The sequence below is a fragment of the Ictidomys tridecemlineatus genome, chromosome 4 (assembly GCF_052094955.1).
Source record: "Ictidomys tridecemlineatus isolate mIctTri1 chromosome 4, mIctTri1.hap1, whole genome shotgun sequence".
Taxonomy (NCBI): Eukaryota; Metazoa; Chordata; class Mammalia; order Rodentia; family Sciuridae; genus Ictidomys; species Ictidomys tridecemlineatus.
The window spans coordinates 24,982,175-24,995,945 of NC_135480.1; the positions used below are offsets into that span (position 1 = coordinate 24,982,175).

At 35.3% G+C, this 13,771-nt stretch overlaps 1 protein-coding gene across 7 annotated transcripts in view; it reads left to right on the forward strand.

Moving 5' to 3' along the window:
- The window catches only part of Lrrc4c (leucine rich repeat containing 4C), a 1,114,683-nt gene that overhangs the window by 645,538 nt on the left and 455,374 nt on the right, over positions 1–13,771 (forward strand). For all 7 annotated transcript variants that reach the window (XM_040284480.2, XM_078046210.1, XM_078046209.1 and 4 more), the window contains one exon: positions 10,657–10,787. The gene's annotated coding sequence lies outside the window, so the exon portion shown is untranslated. The remainder of the gene's footprint in view (positions 1–10,656; positions 10,788–13,771) is intronic.

Sequence of the window (13,771 nt, forward strand, 5' to 3'; positions counted from 1 at the left end):
GTATAATTATGCACCAATAAAAACATGGATTTTTTAAAATTATGGGTTAAGAACTTTTAGATTGGCTAGGATACTTGTTAAGGGATTCTTGTTACCATTTCAAAAAATTTTGCTGTATGTTATATACCCCATAGTAGAACTCATAGAAAATAGACTTCAACTTCTTACTATCATCAAATTGCTCCTTAAAGAGTATGAAAAATTTACACTCTCACCAGTGGTATAAGTGAGATCCTAATTTCCTACATTCTGTATTTTTCTTCTCATTTCCCAAAACCCTGTGATTTTCTCAAATGATCTTTGTGAAGTTTCAGAGAAAGATGGTGAAAGACATTGAGATTCTCTGAAGTAAAGTTGGTGTGGAATGGTTGGTAAGATTTGTTATGCTGAGAATGTGCTAAATTTTATAACAAAAGAGGAGATAGAATGTAGAGTTACCTAAGTACAGTGGTTGCCACTTTATCATTTCATTTTCTTTAGTCAACCATGGTCCAAATTATTAAATGGAAAATTCAAGAAGTAAAGAATTCATAGGTTTTTAATTTGTACACCATTCTAAGTAGTATGATGAAATCTCATTTGTCCCACTCCATCCTGACTGGGACACAGGTCATCACTTTGTTCAGTGTATCTATGCTGTATATGCTACCCCCTTATTAGTAACTTAGAGCCTTCTTAGCTATCAGACCAACTATCATGTCATCACATTGATTATATTCATGTAAGTCTTTTTATTAGAGAGAGAGAGAGAGAGAGAGAGAGAGAGTACATTCACATGACTTTCATTACAGTACGTTGTTAATTGTTATATTATTAGTTACTGTCATGAATCTTTTACTGTGCCTAATTTATAAATGAAGCTATTTAGTAAGTATATATGTATTGGAAAAAAACAGCATATAGAGGGGTCAGTGCTGTCCAAGTTTCCATGCATCCACTAAGGGTGTTGATATACATCACCCACAGATAAAGGTGGACTCCTTTTTGGAGAGGTAGGTATTTCATTAGATGTTCCTCCCATTCCAACTCTAATGAACTAAAGTTGTAGGTGCTTTTCAATCTGATAGCACTTCCTTTACTAGAATTACAGAAACCATTAAATACAACATTTTTCCAAGAGTAAAAAATAGAAAGGTGTCATAGATCTGTGAAACCCTCAATTTCTTAAAAATATTTTGTTTTGCATTTGTTCTTATATATTTATTTTTTTCTTAGAAGGTATATTTATTTACATTTTTATTTTAAAACTATTTTTACATGATTTATTTGACAAAAATGGGCACATGGTGGTACCATTTAATGTTCAATATATGTATCTTTGCTTAATGTTCATATCAGGTTAAATATGTCTATCTCCTTAAATATTTATCATTTCTTTATGAGGAAAACTTTTTAAATCATTTCTTATAACTTTTTGAAATGCTCAGTACATTACTAGTATCTATGGTTAGCATACTATGCAATAGTACACCAGATCTTTTTGCTTCCTTCTAACAGTAATATAGCACCCATTGATGAGTCTTTCCTCATAGCTCCCTGTCTCTGACAACCAATATTCTCCTCTCAATTTATATGAAAACAACTTGTCAAACTTCCAAATATGAGTAAGATCACATAGTACTTGTGTTTTTGTGCCTGACATATTTAACCTAACATGATGATCTACAGTTCTATCCATGTTGCTGAAAATGAAATATAATTCATTATTTTCATTATCTTTCATGGCTGAATAGTTTATACTATTGTGTATACATACCACATTTTCTTTATCTTTCATCAGTTGATGGAAACTTATGTTGATTCCATTTCTAGTCTGTTGCGAATAGTGCTCCAGTGAACATAAATGTGAAGATGACTCTTTAACAGACTTATTTAATTTCTACTTGGATATATTTTGTAGGGCTTACAGCATACATGGAGTCTGCTATTAAATCAAATGGAAACACCCTACCAGAAGTTAAATTATAATCTCTTACCAAATTTTGAAAACAGAATCAGTTTTGTTCTCTGAAGTATTTCCCACTTGTAAAAAAAAAAAAAAAAAAACGGCATAATGGTGCAAAACTTGCCATCTTTGTTAAATCAAAGGAAAAGCTGAAACCAGCTGCTCTGATTTCAGTACCATAACTCTCACCACTCTACCACTACTGCGTTGGATTCAAATAAGCAATGTTGTTGACCTGGGCCCTACTCTTCAAAAGGGCTTAAACCAAATCTCCAACCAATTTCTTTTTCATAAACATGGTCTTAATGAAGCTAACAGGATGTGTCCACCTGAAGTCCCCAACTGTCTTCTTCTTCCCTGTTAATTAAGATTTGAATTCTCTGCTCAAATTTATTTTGAAGTCTATGTGGTATTACCTCTTGGAGTATCCTCCCAAGAGCAGCCATTACTACTTTAATATTTACCTCCTTGCCTGTAAGTGGCTTTGTACAGTCATGTGGTTGGGGCTTGGGCATGCCGGCTGGAGTGTCTACATGGATTCATATGTAATGCTTTATACAGAGCTGGAAGTAATAGCAGTAGAAAAAATGGAAGGAAGGATACAAGGAGAGGGCTGTCACTCCCCATACCTCTCATTCCAGTACAAACCTTCAAGGAATCCAAGAACTACAACTTGAACCTGAACTTAAAGGCCATTACCAAGATGATAGAATGATTTTATTTAACACTCTGCTAACTTTATTTGTATTTTTAAACTTAAACATTTGAATGTGGGCCTCTATTCACTGGACAGCAGCACATGCCAGGAACAAACCTGGGCAGCATACAGACTGGCCATCTGGGGTCCTGCCTCTCATATGCATGTTTCCTCACTCTTCTCTTCAACTGGATTTAAATCAATGTCTCTGAATCGTACATTCCCTTCTTTACTGCACTCGAAGGATGTGCTGTGTCCTTATGTTTGGGATTTGGAGTTGGGGTTTTGTGTAACAAGAGCGTAGCAGAGTTGACATATAGACTGTTAACAACTAATCTCAGGGGATTGCTATTTCATCGCCAAGCTTCCCAACAGAGTATGTTGTTTCCCAGTTAGTTGATATTCAAGGAAAAATAAAAAAGGCTTGGTGGTTAAGTGAAAATAATAATTACCATTAATAGGGCATTTATCTTATGTCAGAAAAAAGTGCATTTTTGCTTTCCACAGGTTGTCGCATTTAATATTAACAATCATCCGTTTAGATAAGTACCATTAATATGCTCTATTAAAGAGGTAGAAACAAACTCAAAAAATACTAGGTCAAGGTGAAAAAGTCAGTGATTGATAGTCTGGACTTGAACTATAACTTTACAGTACCCGTAGATGGTTATAATGTTGTTTTACCTCCCAAAGAACTAAAAAATGAGAGAAAAAAACCCATGATTTTCTTTAAAGGTAAACTTATCCTGAAACAGGTGAAGTCAAATGGTCTGCACATTTTATTTGGGTGCTTTTATTGGCAGGTAGAACTTGAATATCTAACTCCAATATCATAAGTATGTTCAAACTTAAATTTTGTTTTAAAACATTAGGAAATAGTAGGAATGGAATGAAATCAAGATATACACTACCAACAGTTTGTTTTATGGATTCAATATATTAACACATTTTATTGAGTTACGAGTTACGGTTATTTATCATACTTCTGAAGGAAGATGCCAGATAGAATATTGTCATTATGAATATAATCATTCAGTTTCTGATTATATGTTTATGTCAAATGCCCCATAGAGACTGGGAATGCCTATGATGAAAATGCAATAAAAATCTCTTATTCATTTATATTCAGTAAAACAATATTAGAAGATGATTCATTCCCCTTTCCTTATGGTTAGCAATTTGGGTCTCATGATTCTTTATTAAATTTATTGTTTGTTGAGATATAATTTGGAAAGATTTTATCTTGAACATTAGTGTTTCAGCTTTGGCTTTTATTATAAATTATGTGTGCATATTCAAATGGTGAAAATATATTCTTATGGAAATAATCATGGCAAATAGGCACAAAGCAACTATCAGCCTGAAAAGGATGATACAACATGCTAGAGATGACAGCATTTATTGGGAGCAGGGTATGGATCCTGCAGGAGTACCAGTGGGCTCTGGAACCCAACCATTGAGAAGAAGTCTCTGTGTACTCATTTCTCTGAACTCCTGTTCCCTGACATATTCAGCCAGCACCAACAGCACCACATGGCACATTGCACTAATGGAGATACAGAATCGAGTCCTGGTTAAAATTGAACCCTATCAGAGAATTGCTGCCAGATAGAAAGGAGCTGAGAAAAGTCTTCATGATGATCTTGGTACATAAGCATTATGCTGCAGCCTTGCATGTAGCTCATTTAGTTCACATACAAGCCTAGATGGAGGACAAGGGTGAAAAGTGTCAGGAACTCTATGTAAAAGCCTCAAGCGACATTTGCCAACGTTGGAACACCAAAATCTTGCCTTCCCCCTATACGCAGCACACATGAAAGAGTTAATGTTTGCCCTGAACTCATGTCTACTACAAGACAACTTCTTTTATTTTGATGATATAGTAGAGTTTTCTATGAAGTATTAACTCTTTGACTTGGACATATGGAAAGGCAAACATTGTTGAGTGCATTTAAAAATCTATCAGCATCTGACTTTCATCTGAAAAAAACTGCCTTTATCATTCAACTTGTCTCTCTCTTGTTCTTTGCCTTTAGTTCTCCTATATTGATAGCATAGATGTAATGATCACATGGCTAAAGGAGAGTCTCCTTAATTCTCTTAGAAGGAGCATCTTCTCTTTCATGCATCTCACTGTGCAGCAGTACTTACATTAAAGATTTAGAAAGATTTACACAAGGGAATTCCCAATTAAATCACAAATTAGACTGTATATTTTAAGTAAAAAGATCGATGATATAAGAGGAAAAGAAGATGAAAATTGGTAAAAGATCTGGTTTTTAGTACTTGTAAACAACTTGGTAGATTTTTTATTTTGGTAGCTTTTCTGAACAACATCTGCTTAAAAATGATGCATTCAAAGTGAATTCTTTCAAATTGTCTTGAGGATTATATGGGACTATGTGTGAAAAATATTTTTTTACATTGTTTTCCCAGCAGCTTGTAGGTAGCCCAATGGAACCTGTTAAATGATAACTAAAGCAGAAATATTTAAAATGCACAAAGGTGAGAGATTATGATTAATTAGAAAGTTAGATTAATTAAAAAGTTAACTTTCTTTAGAATGTTTTTTCATCATTCCATTTTAAAAGAAGCTCAAGATTGTTCAATTAACCACCTCTCTAGGGAATTCTGTTTTCCTGAAAGAAGTTTGACAAATTTGGTGGTCTCATGATATATGGACTGTATTTCACAACAGGATCAATAGCTTATCCAACTACCTTTGACTCTGGAGAAAAACAACACTTTTAAGTGGAAACCTGCAATGCACTTGGACATCTGCATAATGACTGGAATTAGCATAGGTTTATATAGTACACAATTGCATTAGAATTTTGATGCCTTGGAAAGGAACAGAAGGTTGTAAATTTCCTAAGGGAAATTCTCTGGAGAGTGTGAAGTCCTGAAACAAAATCAGCCCAATGTGAGAAGCATGTTGTGCATGGCTGACAGGACATAAAAACAGAGTTCCTCAAGCAAGAAATGTGTTGGCTTTTTCAGAACAGAAGAAAGAAATTGTAGCAATGGTTACTTATATACTTCTGAGATCTAAGCAAACTCACTCTTTAAAGGACACTAATGACAGGTGATCTCTTTCTTTTTACAAGGTGACGTAGAATAAGCTCATTCACTCAATCGTACAACCCAAATGATCTCGTAGAAATAATTGTGTGAAAGGATGAGGACAAAAATCAGGAAATAGAAAAAACTGGGGGAAGAGGAGAGAGACATTAGAAAGGATAGAAGACAAGAAGGAATGGAGTGGAATCGAACAAAAAAAAATGACCAAAAAAAAAAAAACACACAGAACTTTTTTATTTTTAGTTTATCATTCATGACGATGTGGGTCCCAAATTTCTAGAATATGAGTCCAAACTGCACTGAAAGATATTTCAAAAGCTGCATAAATTGCCAGCTGCATTCTGCATAAGAACATACTAGAACATTACTCCTATCCACCTGTCAGTACTGACAGTGGGCACTTGTACCTGTATTTCTGAGCAAAATTGTAAAGCCATCCAGGACAGTAGTTTCTGTAAAGACCTTCAAAATTTATTGGCAGCAGGGGAACATAGAAAAGTGGTTCCCACAGCTACCTCTAAGGAATTTAATATTTTCTTTCAATCATGTGAATCCCATAATTTTTGAATTTTTCCTGCTCAGCAGAATCCATGGTTTTAATAATATTGAGAATATTTTCCAGATTCTTATTAATATCGCAGATATATCCTTCTATTGTTCATCTAGACTGACATTAAAAAAAAAACATGATTCCCTCCTTGAGTTGAATTAAATCCAGTCGCAAAGGCACTTAACCTTTTAGATCACATAGTCTTATTGTGCATGATTTTGAGACCAATCTTGGAAATCAGGATTGGATCCCGTTCCCCTGGTGTGGAATACTGAACACCCAAGAAATGCCAAGGCAAGAGCAAAAAGTTTTATTTAAAGGACAGAACACAGAGAGGTGGGGGTAGGGGAGACTCTTCCAGAGAGAATGGGGTTCAAAGTGAGTGCCCCAGAGAAGGGGGTATCTTGCCCCTTTATAGATTCCAGGTTTCCTTTCTTTTCATCTCCCCTCCTCCTCTTACCTTGCCTAAGTGACCAGTGACCAGAGAGGAGTTGCCCAGAAAGGCAGGAAAAGAGCCACTCCAGGATACTCATTAACTATTCCTTATTGGGAGGCACAATTCCTGAGGGGCAGGTGACCTTGGCAACCCTGAGGAGGAGGGGGAAGTGCTCTGGAGGTATTAGCATTTTATTTCCTTTGAATCAGCCCCCATCTTCTGGGTCAAATCATTCTTTACTTACACTGACTGTCCTTTTGTCTCAGTCTCAATAGTTACTGCCTTTTTGAAATATTAAAATTAATCCACAGTATTGCCTAAGTTTGATATTGATAAGCCTATGAAATTATAATATTAAAGTAAAAAAAATGAATTTAGATAGAAATATTCAGATCAACTGAATGAAAACATTACCAGATAAATGAGGTTAGAAAGAAATCTTTGAGGCCTTCTAAAAACCTTGAACAAGTTTTAAAAATGTGTCTCTTTTCTTTCTCATTGATGCTGAGTGATAATGGGTCCATTCTTCTTTATTATTGGTCTCAAAATAAGCAAGAAGATGCAGAGAAGGTAGAAGCAATAAGTGGAGAGTCAGGCCTGTTCCAGTCTGGATGTGGGATTTAGAGTTGTTCTGTATCCCTCTCCTCTGCTTCTATAAAATGAGGATGTTGTGCTGTATGATCCTGTTATCTCTTTCTACCCTAAAGTGCCATGATTTTTTTAAGCATTACTTACTCTGAGCCTCACGTTTCTTATCTATAAAAATGGGAAGAATGCCTACCTCACAAGGTGACTTTAAGGATTAAAAGATAGTAATCAAGTATCTCTCCCTATACAAATCTATTTGGTTCCTGAATTCAGTTAGCAAGAGTTTACAGAGTGAGTTCAGATAGTAGGGAGGATAGATAGCACTGTCTGAATTTATGTGAGTTCAGTAATTCATATGGCAAGTGAATTTGGGGGAGTGAGGACTTATCAAATGTTATTTTGGTTCCTGGATATCTACGGAAGTAACTTACTTAGAGGCAACCTCAATAAAGATTTTGCTCTAGTCTCCTTGACCTTGAAGATAGACACAACACTTGTCAGTGTTATAGCCACGACATCTAGCATGCTGCTTCAAGTCAAGAAGCACCCAGTGGATGTCTTTGGTCTTTCTGGAAGTCAGGAAACCTGCTAAGCCTTTTCTGTAAAATATGCTCAACAATAACTAACCCCTTAGATTTGTAAAAATGGTCAAAGACCATATTCGAAAAGATAAAATCACAAAGAAATAAAATGAATCAATGTTAAAGGTTTCATAAATCATTAATTGCTGGGGGAACGAAGAGTGTTATAACCTGTCCAAAGAACTTCCAAATAAAGAAACATTTACAGGTGAGAAATACTAAAATGAATGTGCAATGGAGGTAAATCTAGTTTTGCATAGTGTGAAAGGAAATTGGTAGAACCACTTCTGGAGAGGAGAATATTTGTCTGTCTACAAAGAAAAATTACTTTGCATTGCTATCAGTTATTTACAACTTACAAAGCTGTAATTTGTGCAGATCCCTCTTTTAGAATTGGAATCAAATAAGCACTAAGATGTGCTTACCACAATATATAGTTTTCCATCGAAGCACCAAAATTTTCCTATGTGAATAAAGCAGATACTGCCTGGAAGACATTTCACTGTTGCCAGCACGTAGTGGACCTCCAATAAATGGTTATTTTATTAGATTGTCAATCACATATTGTCAGTAATCAATAGACTATCTTATTGATACTTAATAAATTGAGTTGGAATTCGAGCTTGAATAATCACTCTCAATCATTCTGAGGTTTGATATTATCCCCGTCTGTAATTGATTTTTCTGTCCTTTCCTGTACTTTCCTCTCCTCTCCTCTATTTCCCCTCCTCCTCATCCACCTCTTTTTTTAAAACCATCAGATTTCATATATTCCCTTATCACATACTATGATGGGCCTGAAAAGTAATGAACACATTAGTTTATTTCCCCTACACTTACCTGGTATATGCATAGAATTTCTACACCAACACAGAATGGCAACAAACAAAACTAAGTCCAAGACAAAAATAATAAGATTTGTTTATTAATAAACTGGTGGCAAGGGCCATCTTTCCTATCGCTGTGTTTAAGAAAAGGTTTAAAGGTATTAGAAAAGGAAATGATTTTTATGCCAAAAAGGAGAAAATACTAAGACTGTCATTTTATAATTGCCAATATTCTATTAAAATGAGATTTTCGAACCTGGGGAACTTTCTAATTAGTACATTTGACAAGTCTTGATTGGCTACAAGGATTAAGTGCCCAGTTAGAGGATATTTCAAAAGAAGGTTTGCTCATATGAGGAACAGAAGGCTCTCTGTGGCTGGTATTTTCTGGAACAAGAAGGGATACATAGGGTGTTTTATTCTGTCATATGATTCTTAAGGGCTGGACAGCAGAACTACTATAGCTGACAGTTCTTAATAAAAACTAGTTAATATAAGGGATAGTGTTGAATTTAAAAAGAAATGTGCTTTAAGTGGATATAAAATTACTTTATTGAATTTAGTTAGAAAAGCTCTGTGAATCCAAAATAGATATGGGAAATTTTGAAGTTCAAAACAACAGTAATGGAGGAAAGCAAAATTATATGGTGTCAATGAAAAAAAAAAATTAATGCATTGAGTTTGAAGGCCTAATTTGCTCTCGTAAAATTAGAGATTTTTCAACTGGACATCATTCATTTATAGAAATAGAAAAGTGGGGCTGGGGTTGCAGCTCAGTGGCAGAGTGCTTGCCTAGCACAAGTGAGGCACTGGGTCCGATTCTCAGCACTACATATAAATAAATAAAATAAAGGTCTATTTAGAACTAAAAATAAATAAACAAATAATGGGAAAGTGCTCTTTAGGGCATGGCAAAGTAGTTTGTAGGATAGTTTATGCAAGAATAAAAAAACAGCATAAGAAAAAAATTAAGCTGGTTAACATCAAGTTACTGCAAGCTACTTTTCTGGTAAGTGTTAAAAACTAAAGTTGAGACATTTGTCGCCAACTCAGAACAAAGGCACTTGTTTTGAATGGTTGCTGTGTTACTTATAGATTTTTTTTTTTTAATACTGGCCTGTTTGGGAATTTTCCTGATTTTAAAGTTTCATTTAGACTGCATGGCATTTAACACAAGTGATTTCATTTTGGTTTTGTCTCTAGGGAGCTCAGAACAAAAACAATAGCCTTCCATGAATTTTATTTAATAGTAGTAAAGAAATATGACTATATTAGAATATATTGTGACATAAAACTTATTTTTTCCTTGAAAGTCACCATAGTCTAATGAATGCACAAATAATTATTTTCTTTTGTCTTGGGCCAGATTCAGTGTATGTAATATTTTGACATTTTTTTAAATAAAACAATAGTCACTGGTCTTCTTTCACCATTTGAGTAAGGAAATTTAGTTTGACTGGTCTTAACATCTGAACTTTCAAAATTGTAAGTCTTTCCCCTGTGATTTTAAAGGTAAGGCTAATAAAAATATTCACCAGACAAAGAATGGGCACTAAGTCCTTGGAACTCCTGTGCAGATTGAGTAAAGCAATTAGCACAGTGGCAGGCCATGGTGATTTCTTGATGTGGAATTCTTTACAGGATATGTAATTATTTGCACTAATGAACAAAGTTCAGTCAAATCTATGATATTGAATCTCTAATCAAAAACTTTGATTGAACTCTTATAATTCACCTAGACTTCTACTTGGTATATTTGTTAAAAACACATTACAAGTAATGTGGATTTCTAAAATGTTTTTCCTATCACTTTCTATTACACAAATACTAAGAATGGTCAAATTATTTTTCATGTGAGTCATGGGTGTTAAAACAACAGTATTTATTGATCACTATAATCCTAACAATATTCTTTTCTTTTCTTTTTCTTTTTTTCTTTTTTTTTATATAGGAGCTATTGCAAGAGCAAGCATAACCTATGTAACAATATGGAAACATCCTGAAATCACTTTGGTATCTCATAAATTAACTGGATTCAAGTTTGGCACACAGGGAAACTGGTCCATGGACAATTTGCTACAGGTAAGTGAGAGGTATAATTTACTCTGCTAGAATTCTTTATAGATTCATTGACTATGGGGTTGTTAATTACATTTCAGATAATTATAATGTTCCTTTGATACAGATGACAGCTTCTCTTCCCTCCCATACACACACATGTGGATTCCAGCATATGGCTAAATGTCTGGCCATTTCATCTTGTTTATTTGGGATTCAGTCAGTTACAAAAGGATGAAGCAGGAGGAAAGAGTCCTCACCTCATAAAACTTTTACAGGCAGTGATTTATGCAGAAGGGCGGGAGTCAAACTGTTCCTGGAACAGATGTTTCTGTGAGCTGGAAGTTAAAAGAGTGGCAAACTGGCCTGCCTAGGATTCAGATTGAAACAGACAAATGGTGACGTTTTCCCTCTTTGCTTTTTGAAACTGGGGCACTGGCTGGGTTGTTAATATGGAAGAGAGTGTAGAGGGAAGGTAACTGGCTTGTTGTTCTTATTTCTTTGAAAACCTGGTGAGACTGGAATATTGACAATGTGAAAATATTTTCTGTTGTACTATTGGGAAAGTTGTGCTTGTCTGAAAGAACCAATGAGGAAGGATAACTGTCCAGGTGACTCAAAATAAATGCAGTGTGTGCACTGGGACAGGGATTGTGGGATCCTCTGTAGCTAAATGTTGAACCGTTGAGAATCAAGACAAATTCCGTGAAAGGCAAACAACCTGTTCATTCATCTGGGGTTTCACTATGTTAAGGAAGGAAGAAGGAAAATATCAAATTATAGTGACACCAAGTACCATCCATGGCAAGGAAGACCCTTGTACTTGTCACTTTAACTGGAAAACATTTAAATCATTCATGCTCTTTTAAAGGGATAATGTTACAAGTGAATGTGGAACAGAGGTAAAAGGAATGGCTGGTGCATCTTCCTGTTATTATTTAGCTTTCCTTGGTTTGCGTGCACAATGGCTATCTGGCTCCATTCATAATTCAAGGTATTTTCCCAAAATACAGCAACTCTTTCCTCTTTCTTTCATCAGTTTCATCATGTTATATAGATTAAGCTAAATGGAAGTTATATTCACCAATCTTCAGGGAGACAATTTTGTTTTGAGTGTAATAAAAGAGCAGAGATACAGAGGAATTTGCAGAGTGTGAAGAAACAATGGTAAGACAAAGATAAGGTACCAAATACTGAAGCAAATAGGGAACAAAAAGAGAGAAAAGGCTTCAAGCTTTTTTCCAAAGCACATATCCACTTTCTTCGTCTTTAAAATTAGTCTTCTAGTCTATCAGAGAGGAGGATATTTGTTTAGTTAGACTCTTGTGTTTATGGGAAGAAAGACTCAATTTACGTGGCCTAAGTAAACAGGGAATTATTCTGGCAACACATGCAAGCTCAATATGAAACAGAATTGGAAAGAAAGAAGGAAAATGGCAGTTCTAGAAACTTCTTTTTTGCTTGTATCATTCTCAAGAGCAACACAGGTTTTTTTGTTTTGTTTTGTTTTGTTTTAATTTTATAGAAGCAACTCTATTTCTCCCTAGAATCCTGGACTTCTATTTTGTGCTTCATTGTATTCTTTTTTTTTTCTTTTTGTTTGTTTTCCTTCTGATTGTTTTTCTTAGTTTTCTTATACTTGTTGCTCTCAGCTTTACAGATAGCATTCCATAGCCTCTCTAGTCATTTTCCCTTTCATCAGTTTCAACCTCTGTTATTAACTTACCTGTGTCAGTTAGGAGACAGAAAGCACACTGGAATTTTAGCAGTTAAGCAAAAATTGCTAACCAGTCATTGGAGAATTGTAAAGATAAAAATGGACGCTAACTAATCATGGCGGTAGCAACTGCATGAATTGTCTACCCTGGCTACTGGGACAAAAGTTAGGAGTTGGGGGTTACTGGAATTTAGAATATTGAAGAAGGGGCTTTGCAGAACTGGAATGTAGGAGTCTTGGGTAGGGGTATTCCCCTAAAACATAGCGGACCTTTGAAATCTCAGGAGGGAATTCTGCAGAGCTGGGAATCATGCTTTTAAGTAGTTGCTACCGGCCAGCTAATCCCCTAGTAGCTAAGAAGAGTACCCCATAGAGCTAAGACTCAGAATTTCTTAAAAGATACAGCTCAGCCAATGTTGTGGCTTAAAGAATTAGAAGAAATTCACAGACAGAGCTGGGACTACATCTCTGAAGAAGGGATACCAGCCAGATAAGTACTCTTCTATCATTGGGAAAACTGGGAAATTAGGCTATTTCTGGGAATATTAAAAAACAACACAAAATGGAAGCAATAGCTGTGTAGCATGGCACTTGTTAGGAGTAAGATGAAAATCCCTTCTTCCTCAATCGTCCAGTCTCCAGGTAGCTTCCTCTATTGACAGAAATGAGGAGCCAGATGAAAGGGAGAAATGCACTCAGCAATTACCTCGCCCCAGCATCTCAACACACAACAGAGGAGGGTGGATTTGAACTTAGAGATACTAACATAGTGGTAAGCACACAGTGTATTTCTTGCATGTGCTTAATTTACATACTAAGTCAATTTCTTATCACCAACACAGGAATCCACGCAAAGCCATCTTAAATGAAGGTTTGCCTCACATAATAGACAAAAATAATTATTAAATGAATGAACAATTACCAAATGAACTAATTTTCCAAGCTGTCGCTTATGTGTTAAGTATTCTAGATGTTGAGAAGGTTGTGGATATATATAAGACAAAGGCATAAGAATCACGTTATATGAGTCATTTATATTGATAAAATAGAAAGACCAGTGCAACTATAACACAACATAGAACAGTCTTTCCTCTCCTCGAAGCAAGGCATTGACTTGATCATATTTGTCAGCTACTTCTACATCACTCATCACACTTGACTTGCTACACAACTTCATCAGAGGGAGAGAGATCACTTTCAGCTCCTGGGAAGTAATCTGTCTTCTCTTTTCCAGAAATTCTTCAGAAAAGAAGTTATGTAGCATTTCTAGATGAAGTAGTCTCACATTTCA